The sequence below is a fragment of the Crocodylus siamensis genome, chromosome 2 (genome assembly GCF_052110815.1).
Source record: "Crocodylus siamensis isolate JL-2025a chromosome 2, ASM5211081v1, whole genome shotgun sequence".
Taxonomy (NCBI): Eukaryota; Metazoa; Chordata; order Crocodylia; family Crocodylidae; genus Crocodylus; species Crocodylus siamensis.
The window spans coordinates 87,490,980-87,504,863 of record NC_143396.1 but is presented as its reverse complement, the minus strand read 5'-3'; positions in this window follow the sequence as shown (position 1 = coordinate 87,504,863).

Below are 13,884 nucleotides of genomic sequence, written 5' to 3'. Positions count from 1 at the left end.
TCCAGTTTGGTGTCATCTGCAAACATGCCGAGAGTGCACTTTATACCATCTTCCAGGTTGTTGATGAACACTGGCACCAGAACCAATCCCTGGGGCACTCCACTTGATACTGGTTGCTAACTAGACACCCAGCTATTCATTACTACTCTCTGAGCCCAATGCTCCAGCCAGTTTTCTATCCACCTCCCAGTCCATTCATCCAGTCCATATTTCCTTATCTTGCCCGCAAGAATGCTGTGGGAGACCATATCAAAATTTCTGCTAAAATCAAGATATAACACATCCACCAGTCTCCCCACATCCACAGAACCAGTCACCTCATCATAGAAGACAATCAGGTTGGTCAGGCATGACTGGCCCCTGGTGAATCTAGGCTGACTGTCCCTAATCACTTTTTTCTCCTCCAAGGGCTTAAAAATGGATTCCTTGAGGAACTGCTCCATGATTTTTCCAGGGACTGAGGTGAGGCTGACTGGTCTGTAGTTCCCTGGATCCTCCTTCTTCCCTGTCGTAAGTATGAGCACTATATTTGCCCTTTTCTAATCATCCAGGAACTCTCACAATCACCACGAGTTTTCAAAGATCATGGGCAATGGCTCTGCAATCACAGCAGCCATGTTGCTTAGAACCCTTGGGTGCATTCCATCTGGCCCCATGGCCTTGTACACATCCAGCTTTTCTAAGTAGTCCCTAACCTGTTCTGTCAGCACTGAGGGCTGCTCACCTCCTCCTCAAACTGTGCTGCCTGGTGCAGTAGTTTGGGAGCTGAATAGGCATTGAGCACTTCACCCTTTTCTGTACCCTCTGTCACAAGGTTACCCCCCCCCCGCCTCATTCAGCAGTGGAGTACCAAGGGTCTCTGGCACCCAAGGGCCAATGCCTCCATTTATGCTCTCCCCCCACCCCCGATGATCCAAGCAGGGTGAGGGGCCGAAGCAAATCGCCTGTGCAGGGCCCCACCATCCACCCCATGGCCTGTCTGTGGGGGAATTACCAGTGTGGCACACTGGATGTGGGGGGAGGGACACCAGCCAGAGTGGCAGAACAAGCCCACAACCCGCTGGGCAGGTGGGTGGGCCACACAGCAACTGCAGAAGGCTCTCCAGCTAGTGCCCTCACCAGGCCGGCACCCAGGGGCCATGGCCCCCTCCTGCCTACCCCCACCCTGACAGTACTCCACTGCTATTCAGTAATGGACCCACACTTTCCCTGATCCTCCTCTTGCTACCAATATACTTGAAGAAACCCTTCTTGTTACCCTTCACATCCTTTGCTAGCTGCAACTCCAATTGTTTGGCCTTTCTGACTTCATCCCTCCATGCCTGAGCAATGCTCTTATAGTCTTCCCTAGTTATTTGTCCAAGTTTCCACTTCTTATAAGCTTCCTTTTTGTGATTTAGTTTACTGAAGAGTTCCCTGCTAAGCCAAGCTGATCTGCTGCCATACTTGTTAGTCTTCCTGTACATCAGGCTGATTTGTTCCTCCACTCCCAGTAAGACTTCTTTGAAGTACAGCCAGCTCTCCTGGACTCTTCTCCCCCTCAGTCTGGCTTTCCAGATCTTGCCCATGAGTCAAAGTCTACTTTTCTGAATCCAACATCCTTACTCTGCTGCTCTCCATCCTTCCTTTCCTCAGGATCCCATACTCTATCATCTTGTGGTCACTGCTGCCCAAGTTGCCATCCACTACTACATTCCCCACCAATTCTTCCCTGTTTATGAGCAGCAAACCTATATGACCAAACAACATTTTGACTTGTATTATCCATTATGAGGAGCAGCTAGAAATTGTTTGCATATAAGGAGAAAAGGATTTTCCTGAGTCTTGTATATATCCTAAAGCTGCAGGTTTTAAGAAACAGTTCTTAAAACACGTGCTGTTCTAACTCTTCACCCTTGCCTGTTCTTGGACTCTAGTTAGGAATCCTGATAATGTGTGAAATACAAGCAAACCTAAGTAATGAAATTACATTTGAAATAAAAAACATATAATCCATTAAAGTTTATCAGTGTATGAACCTGAAAAGTATTTTTATGTTTTTAATTTACTGGCTCCAGACTCTGTCATTATGAAGATGAAAGCAGACAGATGTGCTTAGATACAGCTTCACTTTGAAGGAGATGAAGTCACATGTCCCCCAGCAGCCACATATTTGTAACTCAGAATCAAGCAAAACATTTACATTTTTTTTCTATTATTTTATATTACCCTGTTATTTTAGTGTTACGTGCCATTCTGTTTTGAGACATTCATTTTGGACATGTTTAATTCATTCTTGGATATGTTTTAAAAATTAAGAAAAGAAGTTCAGTTAAAAACATTTCAGATAGCATTCAGCAAAAATGCAGTTTGTAAAATGAGTTTGTATAACTGCAGACAAGCAATGCAAAATACAGAATATTATCAGGGGAGGAAAATATGTTGCAGTGCATGAGAGAAAAAGGAAAAGATTCTGTTGGTGTGGTTTACCAACATTATTTCTTCAGCAAATGAATTTGTTTTACCTCATATGAATAGTTCTGGTTGCTTTGGCTTGTTACATGGCATTAGGCACAATGCCTGGTCAATACAAATAACAGTGCAATATAAAAATGACATTTTAATTCAGACAGTTCAGGTCTTCGAGCATAAATGGCTAGCCAAAAGTTCTATTCCATTGCTACATTTTTCTATTAAAGGAGTTGCTGTGTAGCAGTTCTAAGCAATGGGGTTTTGTTTTGGATTTAGGGATGCTGTCAAGAATCTCTGATATTCATATTTGCTGTTGGTGCTACCTCTGCTGCCCATTTAACCTCCCTAGAACCAAACATCCACCTTCCCACCCCAAACTTTAGAACAATTTAGATCCAGATCCATCTCTGTGTGATTTGAGCTCATCTCTAATTCCTGTGGGATTATATAAATGCTCCAGAAGCACTGAGGAAAAATGAACCAAGGCAATTCATTTCAATGTCCCTAAGAAACAACTGATATAGCCCAAGGGCATTGGATCCAAGATTCTGTTTTCAGTGCATCTCTTTGTTCTGAGCTGCTTCAGAACTTTTCCCTGCTCTGTAGTTAAGAGTCATGACTCTGCCTGGATGTTACATGTGAAATGCCAGTCGTATTCACTTAATTCAGCTAGCTATATTGTACAGAAGAAACTGAATAGAATCATGTTACAGGTTGAGCTAAACCTCATTGGCTAGGGACAGACATTACACATAAACCAGTTTAAGTGGTCAGAAACTGGTTTAAATCTGTAACAGAACAGATGTTTAGTGAACATAAACCAACTTGAAAATGGCAGAAACCAAGTTGAGATAAACCTGGCTGAATGTAGTATTAGACTTAATTGATTTAGGTCAAACTAGTTTATGCAATGTCTGTCCCAGACCCCTTGCTGGTTTAAGCTAAACAAGACACCCCCAGCATCCTGACATGCTCTCTGCTCCACAGCAGGGCTGGCCTCTCCCCTCTAATACCTGACTGCAGCTCCAGCAGAGACTTGCAAGCACAGCAGTATCTACCTAGTTTCCTCCTGCTTTCCCCCTGCTTTCCCTCTTCCCTCCCCACTCCCTGATAAGCAAGGATCCTCCAACCCCTTCTACTTTACACCGATACCTCAGCAGACCAGATGCTGGCTCCAGCCCATGCTGTGGCAGACAGCGGTATCAGTTTAGAGCTTTTTGCAGCTAATCAAAGCTCAGCTGGTAATGTCCCTCTATTCCTACTTTGTTTGAACTAATGAGAGAAGCTGTTTGTTTTCTGTTGGGATGACAAATGGCAATAACAGAGCTGATAAATGCTCTGTTATCATTCAAGGATGGGGGGAACCCCGCCCTAATCCTGCTGGGGCCTGGCCATGCACCCCCCCCGGCTCAGCTCTGTGCAAGGGAAGGGAGGGCTGCTCTAGCACACCCAGCTTCTAGCCTGAACCACTGCAGGCATATACCTGCATTTCTGGGATGTCTGTGCAGTTACAAAGTGATTCAGCCTAGCCAGGTTAAACTAACCTCCAAAGACTGATCAGTTCAGGCTCAGGCTTTTTTAATGTCTGTCCCTAATCTAAAAGAGAACTGTAGCCCAACCTGACCTTACCATAGTTCTTCAATCTTCTACATAAGATGAACTCTTTATCATAGTGAATTCCCTTTCAAAGTAAATTTGAAATAACAATATTGATGGGATTAATGGTGTTATTTCTTACACTAGCCTAGACTGCTGGTTACCAATAAAGTACATGCATTCACACCTGAAGGTCTCTCTTTCTCTCCTCCATCTCTTGTTCACATCTTTAATTGACTATCTGTTGTGAAATATCAAGCAACAATATCATTTAAGTTATTACTTGTACTGTACTAACTTTTAGTTTCTTAAATTATGACATCAACAACTTCCTAGGTTTTACATACTGATTAGGGTTAGATATTTCTTGAGAAAAACAGAAAATGTTCAATTCATACTCAAAAGCAGATAATTCATTTGTTGTAAGATCATAAAGGGAACCCAGCAACTCATTATTTTAAAATTAAGAGGGCATAGTTCCCCATAGGCTATAGAATTTCACCCAGTTTCCAAAGAAATTAACCCAAAAATTTGAATCTAATTAATGCATATCCTACATCAAAACATGCTGCCTTGATGTGAAGATAGCAAGAGAGTGCAAATCCACAAAGAGTAACTTGTTCCGGTAGTTAATGACCTTCACTTTTGGAAATATATGCCTCATACCTCATTTGAATCAGTCTGGTTTTAAATTTCCTGCCACTGGTTCTTATTATTTCTTTTCCTATTAGATTAAAAGAATCCATTTTTCCCCAATATTATCTCTGCATAAAGATGTTTATATATGATAATCAGGTTAGCTCTTGGTCCTGTTGATAAGCTAAACCAGGGGTGGGCAAATGCAGGCCATTATATCCACTCACAGGCCCCCTAAAAAATCTAGAAAATTAAAATTTATCTGCCCCTGCTTGCCTGTCATGTGGCCCTTGATGGCTTGCCAAAACTCAGTAAGCAGCCCTCTGCCCAAAATAATTGCCCACCTGTGAGCTAAACTGATTGAGTTCCTTGAGTCTTACAGTGTATAATATTTTGTCTACCCTTTATGTCATTGTGTAGCTCTTCTCTACTCATTTTTAACATCTTTTTTGTCATTCCAAGTGACCAGTGTAGGATCAAGAGAGTGCAAGCCACTCCTGTAAAATGCATTCTTCCCCAGTCATATCTGAGATTCTTTCTACTGAATTATATAGAGATACTGCCAAGTGGTACGCAAAAAAATAATTAAAAACTAAAATACATGATATGCATAGTTGAAATAATGATAGCCTAAAAATGAAAGTTTTACTTGCTCAGTTTTCTGCCATAAGGGCACATCCAGACAAGTGTGGATGTTTGTTTCCGTGAGGACAAGTAACAGCAGCACATCTTGTGCCACTGCTATTTGACCCAGGGGAACACCCATGCCACACGCACTCTGGTGTGTGGCAGATTGCCCCAGGTGAGGTAGGGGAGACTGAGGCCCACAACTGTGCTGGCCCCAGCAGCCTCACCTGGGGTCCTGGGGGGCTCCCAGGGCTGCAGCCATGGAAGGAAGCCTGAACAACAGCTGGAGCGTGACTCCAGCCTGCCAGGCTCCAGTTTTGGGTGGTGTGCGCTGCCACCACATATTCTGCCTCACTTTTTTGGCCTAGGGTCAAAAATCTCCTGGGGTCAGAAGCCCCATTTCCATCCTTCTCCCTCCTGCCCATGTGCTGCAAAGTAGCAGCACAGGGAATGCCTGCATGTGCTCTGTGTGGTGCTTCAGACAGGTCTGCAGCACCATATACTGCATGTCTAAGCTCATCTGGATGTGCCCTATGAGGGGGTTTTTAGCTCCAGGATGAAATGAGCAGGTTGCTCACAGAAAGGGAGCTGGTCAGATACAGATGAACTGCATGTCAACTTCAGAGCAACTTGCACAAAAAACTATGCAAAACATAGATAAAAATAAGATGAACCGAATGAAATGGGCTGATTAGGCCAAAATAAACTATGTTTCAAACAAACAGAGAGCAAGATTAAGTTTTTAAGCAGTCTTGCCATTTTAGAGGAAATACTGTTTATCCAGTGACTTTTCATGATCTCTGCCTGGAAAACCTTTAACTGTATGAAGGACCGCTAAGTTTCTTATAAAACATTTAGACTAAAAATAACTTGAACTCACATAGTGGTTCACCCAAAATAAGACCTCTTTTAACTGGTTTTACCTGTTGCATCTTGATAATAATATAGAGTTGTAAGGAAAAAATACAGAGGACTTGAGCCAAGTCTTGAACCCCATATTCACTTGAACAGGATTTGACCCCTTGAGAATCATTGTTAATAAGCCATCATACTTCATTTTAATCTTTGAACACTAAGAGTCATCCAAGTTTCTCAGAGCATTCTAGGGCAACCGGGCCTGCCCTGAGGTTGGGACAGAAAATGTAAGGAATCCCAGCTTCAGTCCCAGACTCATTCCCACACAGAGAGGAAGCCTTTCACATCACTCATGCCTTTTTAACATCAACTTAGATGTTTCTTCTTTATCCCCTGAACATTCTAACATGAGTTTAAATTGTGGTCTCTAATTCTGATGTTTTGATTTGAGTGCCTAAAATTAGACTGTTAGAGCCTGATTTTCAGAGGCACTGAGTTGCTGTGCTTCATTTTAAACAGCAGCTGTGTAGCCTCCGTAAAACCAAGCCACAAGTGAAGAATGTAGGGATACTGACAAAAAGGTCAATTTTCATGAAAATGCATAAATTGAGATGCTGGAAACTTGAAAATGCTTTCATCTATAAATTGAAGTATCTTGGGTATTCTTCCATAAATTGAAGAAAAGAATGCTCAGAATCTCTAGAATTTTGTATAATCCCAACCAGAGACAAAACGGTGCCCTGAAATGCATTGAGTGTTTGTCAAACAATGGGGGCACAATGGCAAAGAGTTTAAAGTGCGTCTTTCTACAGCTCTGGAGACATGCATTCATTTGCACACACATGAAAGGCCGCCCTCACCTGATACAGCTATGAATGGGCAGCCGCTAATTTGGGCTGGGGAGTCAAATCCAACTGGATGTGACACTAGTCATATATCACTCTTTTTGTGTCACTTACTATAGAAACGGGCGTGTCTTAACCATTCTAGCCCAGTAAACCCTTAGTCATAGGAAGAACTTTAATTTTATATGACAAAGTTAACATGGGCAGCATACTTAGCTGTCTACAGCCCAAATATAATTTACATTAAAAAATGCATTAATAGCAGGAAAGAATCTGGAATGACATATTATAAACATATATTACATGAATAAGTATTTTATCTATTTAGAAGTATTATTATTAGCTGTACTATAAACAGCAATGAATGTATAGGTATCCATTCCCAAAAACCTCTAGCAGCCTTTAACTAGGTAATGAGTTGTAATATGAATACAATATTCCCAGACAATTAAAAAGTAGGTTAAAATGCTCAGATGTTTTACTGTAAGAGATAATATTAACCAGGGCATAACAGATTATCTCCTAGTCTTTTCCAAAAGTGAAACATAACCCTCAATTCCCACATAGCTATTAGAGATGAGAAGAAAGGAACTCTGCAATATTTCTTCCAAAATGCTGATAGATACCTCATGGGGAACTTCTGAAGATGTACTGTTACCCTACCTCACTATTCTTTTTTCATCCCAAAGTATTATATTACTCACTGGGGGGTGACAGGGAGGGGAGACGGAGGAATAAAGCTAAGCATATGGTAGTGTACCAAGAATCAAGGGTAGGATGAGAATTTTTCAACGCCATGATTTCCATTAACTTGTCATAATCCTCAAAGAAAAAAAATGGTCAAATTTTCACAATTTCCTTCTTGTTTTGCATCTATGTCTATTCAGAAAGTCTCATCAATGGAAGGATTTTACATTACAGGGTAGATGTTTGTTAAAAATATTTAAACAAAACTCAAATAAGCTGCAAACTGTAAAAAATAAAGAATGTGACCATTTTCTCCATTAGGTTTAGTGTTAAATTATGACCACACTAATTAAGTGTAGACAAGGGAATAAGAGGGCTTTTCCTTCCCTTCAGCAATAAATTAAGATGACTCTGGAGACACTAACATGAAATGGATGACCTTGCCTGCTCAGAGATGAAAAATAAATGTATAATCAATACTACTCTATTGTGCTGATAGTCTCGATAAAGATACCCAGCTGAGTTTCCTATTAGAGCTCAACCATATTGAACAACGAAGTGCTATTGTAACACACACTAATGTGATAATCTAATATAAGAAAACTAGAAACCACATTTATTTTTATTTTTTACTTAGAACAAGAAAGGTGCTTTATGGGATTCTAATCAAACATTTTTTTAACAGAAATGTGTTTGCCAGATGTCCATTTTCATAAGACAGAAGAAAACAAACACAAGCAGAAAACAAATGTAACTATTTAATTTTGCAATTTCAGCTAGTTTGTGTGTACCACAGTTCTGGTCCAATGCTAATTGCTTTCTAGCCTGACAGTTTTATTCCGTGCCGAGCTTTTAAAACTCTGCAGGTTTCTGGTCTCAAAAGCTCAGGCAGAGTCACTCCTAATTGACCTTGCCATTTCCTTCATTTTGATGTAATAAGTGAAGTTCATAAACTTTGACTTAATCAGAATCAGATATAAGACTGTATAAAATTGACACACTGCAGTATTTACATATCATTCCTATTAATTATGGTTAAGTGTTCTGATACCTCCTTAATATATTTTTTCCTTTAGAAGATACATTTGATCCACGATCAGTTTACTTGCAAGTAAACTATTTGTGAGTAAACACTCCCAGGCAGGCATCTATACATGCAGGGATGTGGGAGCAGATCTGCTGCTCTTAGCCATTTCCTGCAGCCCTGCAATGGACCCGTGCCACTACCAGGGGGAGCTCGAGGTGTTGGCTGCAGCTGCCAGCCATCTTGAAAAGCCAGCCCCATGCTCTGCTTCCTGGCCAGAAGCAGTGTGCACAGCACAGGGGCAGCACACAGCAGCTGTCTCCTTGCCATCTCTGCCTCCCTGTGCCATGGTTGCTCCAGCCCCTGGCAGTGACACACCAGTTTCCAAGGCCCCTGATGGCCACTGTGCTGGCCCTACTGGCCCACCATGCCAGCAACTGGCTGGCCCATGGCCAGCTGGGCCCTCCCAGCTTCCCCACACAGAGCAACCACCTACCTAGCCACAGCATGCCCTCCCAGGGCAGCTGCCACCTCAACCCCATCCAGCTAGCCAGACCCCAGGAGGGACAGCAATGTCTCCCAGGGTCAAAATAAACCCATGCTGTTACCTTCCAATGCAGAGTGTCCCGGGGAGACGGGGCGGGGCTCGCCCGCGGAGGCGGCGGAGCCCGAGCGGGACATCCGCCGCTTGTTTACGCCAGAAGCCGGCGCCCGTGCCGGTGGCCGGGAGCCGGCAATAAAATCAGCCGGCCGGGACGCACCCGGGAAGAGCCCGGAGGGGGGATTCCCTGCCGCGGAGACAGGGAGCCCAGAAGGGGAGACGGCAAGGGGACCCGCACCCGGCGGGAGCGCGGACGCCGGCGGGGAGGGGCTACTTACCCCATTTGGGGGTAGGACAGCGGCGGCAGCCGGACCCCGAACCCAGAGCAGGGAGTGGCGGGCCGGCCCGGACGACGAGGGTTCCAGCGACGGGGAGTACTGGGACTGCGTCCCGACTGCGCCCGGAGTTTGCGGATTGGGAGTCGGCGCTGGGACCTGGGAGGACCCCGACGAGGCACCGTGAGCGCCTGGACCAACGCCGGACACCAGCGGGCCAGAACCGAAAGGGGGGACCCCAGAAGGACCCAGGTCGGAAGCGGGGGTGTCCGCCGGCTAGGTTTCTACCCCGGGCAGGGGACCCGGTGAGAAGCATCACCGGGGCACCCCAGGCGAGGGCCGGGGACTCGCCCACAGGAAATCCAAGGGGGCGTAAGGCCGGGGTGTTAAGGGGTGGCGGAGCCCCGCAACGTGACCGTCGGGGACCCCGGGCTACGGAGAATCAGGAGCCGTCCCACTGAACCTTACAACAAGTCGTGGCGGGCGAGAACCAGGGCGGGGACCTGATTATCTTACATCTGCTCCGGACCCAGGGGGATAGCACCACCCTTCCCCCGTGACGCTGTTCCGAAGAGGGTGCTTCCTCCCCCTCCGCTAGCCCGACGGTCACACAGAGAATAGCTGAACGTGTGGTATGTGGCACTGCAGATATGTCTGCATGCAGCCATGCTCGTCTGGATGTGGTCCATGAATGCTAAGTGGAAGAATCATTTCCTGAGACTTATATGTCACACACCTATTGATATATACTAGGATGTTACTTTTTTTGTTCTGGATTTTTTTTTTTTTGGCAAAGTGTGGGGGAGAGGTACAGACACACCAAACTGGTGATTCATTGAGCTTCCAGACCATTATAACCCTCAGATCTGTTTCTATAGTATCAAAGCCTAGGAAGTAATCTCCCCAATATGCATTTTGCCATTTAATTGATCCATCATTAATGCAGTGCTTTGCACTTGTCTTTACTGAATTTCATCTTACTTGTTTCATATCACTTCTCCAATTTAACGAAGTCATTTTGAATCCTAAACCTATCCTCCACTGCTACTCCACCCAGTGTGGTTTCATCTGCAAATTTACTAAATGTGCATTCAAACCTGCCTTCCAAGTCATTAAGGGATATATTGAACCATGCCAGATTCGGGACAGATCCCTGGGGAACCCCACTTGAAACCTCCTCCCACTTAGGAAGCCATTAATGACTACCCTTTGAGCACAATTATCCAGCTAGATATGCACCTACATTACTGTAGTTTTGTTTATGCTGTTTCCTTAGCTTACATATAAGAATGCCACAGTCAGTGTTAAAAGCCTGGCTAAAACCTGAAGTGTGTAACATCCACTGATCTTCTCCTCATCTGAAAATCTGCCACCTTGTACAGAAGGAAATCAGGTTCTTTGAGCATGACGTGCTCTTGCCAAATCTATATTGGCTGTTCTTGATCATGTTGGTACCCTCTTGGTACCTACAAATAGATGGAATGTAGATTGCACAAATACATTACAGTCCCCCAGTATTTTGACAACTAGCAGCGGCACAAAGTGCACGGCCACTAGTTGTCCCCAGGGAACCAGATGTTCGCACATGTCTGGACATGGCCGTTGTGTCTTTTGCCATCAAAAACTATTCTATCCAGTATATATATTTCCCTATTCCTATTTAAGGCTATAAGAAAATTAGTCACTAAACTGGTGAAAACAAAACTTTTTGTGAATTTGGGTCAATTTGAAAAATAGCTTCACCTACAAAAATTGTTGAAGTTATTTGAAAATAAAAATATTTCATTCTGAAAATTACAAAACTTTCTTCTTTTTAAGCCACATTTGCTTTAAAGAGACTAAATCCCACCACCCCAAAAAAAGAAATTTGTTTTGTTTCAAGTGAACAAAAACCTTTGTATAAAATATTTAACATACTTTATATTGTTTTCCTGAGAGAAAAAGAAAATATCCATTTGGGGTTGACCAGAGACTTTATTTTTTGATGTTTTTGGTTCAGCTACTAAAGTGAAAAATAAATAATTTACACAGCAAAGGATGAAAATCTCATCTAGGCACAAGAAAAGGCAAAGACGTTAAGAACAGACTGGCCAGCATAGCTAACTGTTAATATAGTTGGAAAAAATATTACTAAAATCCATAGTATTAATACAGTTATAGCAGGGAAAGCAAGTCCTTTTGCTTAAGTTGTTCATGGAACTGATGTAAGTTATACTAAGAAAAAATCCTTCCATTGGCATAAATTCAGTCTCTTCTGGGAGTGCTTGCTGACAAACCCTTACTAGTGTACACAAAGTCCTTAGCTTTGAACTGCTTTGCTTTTATGGGTTTGCGTTGGATATCAGATCCTAAGGGCCTTTTTCTAATATTAGGCAAATAGGAGGCATCAAATATATATCTCACAAAAATTAGCATATATTTAAAAATGTTATTGATGTTTCCATTACATCAGAACTTAGAATCTGGCCTTTTATGTAATCTAAAGTGCTTTTTTTGTCTATGACTCCTGGAACTGCTTATATTACAATAAAACAGGAAGTAAACATGAAATAATTAACTTCTGTTTCACCGCATAGCAACTAAAGGGCCTATTAATTACATTTACTCAGGTATATTTCTCATGGTTTTGTTGAATGATAGTCTAATAATTAACAGTCAAAAGTGTGACTTGATTATATACAACGTGGGTTTCCCTGACATTTATAATACAGTAAACATCCCACACCATCTACCATATTGTTCTGATAATGTCAACCCTGCTTACATGTCAACCCCACATCCTCAGGTTCAATTTTAGGGGAAAAAACCAACTTTTTCCTGGAATATAAGTTGATAGCTACAGATAAAGGCTTTGATGTTCTATTGCCCTTACAAAACCCTACAAGACTGTATATCAAATACCCAAGGAAAGGACACAGCATGAATTGCATTAAAAATACTGAAGCAAAAGCTGCACTGAAAAAAGACCTGGTATTTTGACTGCATGTACAAAAATACACAAGTCAAGGTGATAGGGGTCCCAATTAGAGGTCAACCTCATATATAAGCTACTATGACTTTTAGGGCTTTTTTAAAGGGAAAAGAAAAAGAATAGATTTATAATTAAAAAAACATACAATATACGCATACTTATAAACAAATCTAAGTTTCCAAGAAACTCTCAGATGTGGGTCTTAACATCTTATCATTCACTAAGGTGCTTCAGATAGCATTAGGAGCTATGAACAATATCCAGTAAAAGTTGGATAATTACAAGTTAGGTTGCACAACACCTAACTTTTAGGCCCCTGGCCTCTAGAGTACAGAGCCCAGAGTTATAGTCTTTAGCACCCTATATGGAGCATAATAGAAGTCAAGCATCTCAGGATGGTTATTTGCATGCTTAGGATGGTTGCATCTTAAGCAAACCAATCAAAAGTGCTCAGCACAGGGGCATATATCCTGTCCACTCCAAAGCAAAATGGGGCTGGGCATTGTGGTTTCTTGAAGAAGGACAAGAAACTGTGATACAGTTCCTTAGCCCACCTCAGGAGGACGGACTTCAATGAGGTAAGGAGAATTGTCGGGGAGGCACCGAGGTCCTGGAAGGGGGGGGAGTCGGGTGTCCAAGAAGAGTGGTCGTTCCTTAAGGAGACGATCCTCCAAGCCCAAAGGGAGGTAATCCCAACTCAGATCAAAGGGAGCAAGAGGGCACAAAAGCCCCCATGGCTCACCAAAAGCATACGGGAACATCTCCTAGCTAAAAGGGAGGCGTACACCCAATGGAATGGAGGGGCCATCACCAGGGAGAATTATACTGCCGTTGCTCGGGGCTGCAGGGGGGCAGTCAGGAAGGCCAAGGCAGAGACGGAACTGGGACTAGCTTCCTGGATCAAGGACAACAAGAAGTCCCTTTTTAAATACATAGGGGGCAAAAAGAAGGTACCGGATAACATGGGACCCCTGCAAGACAAGCTAGGAAATTTGGTCATCACACCAGACGACAAAGCTAACCTATCTAACAATTTCTTTGCCTTTATTTTTCTGAGCAGGGACCCGGTCACCCCCCAACCAGGACTCCCACAGGCCCCAGGGGGGGTGCAGCCAGGCCTAGGGTCAGTGAGGATCTAGTCAGGGAACTCCTGGAGGGACTGGACATATTTAAATCATCTGGTCCTGATGATCTCCACCCCAGAGTGCTGAGGGAATTAGCTGAGGTTATTGTGGGACCCTGGCACGGCTCTATGAGCACTCGTGGTGTTCTGGTGTGGTGCCAGAGGACTGGGAAAGGGCCAATGTGGTTCCCAT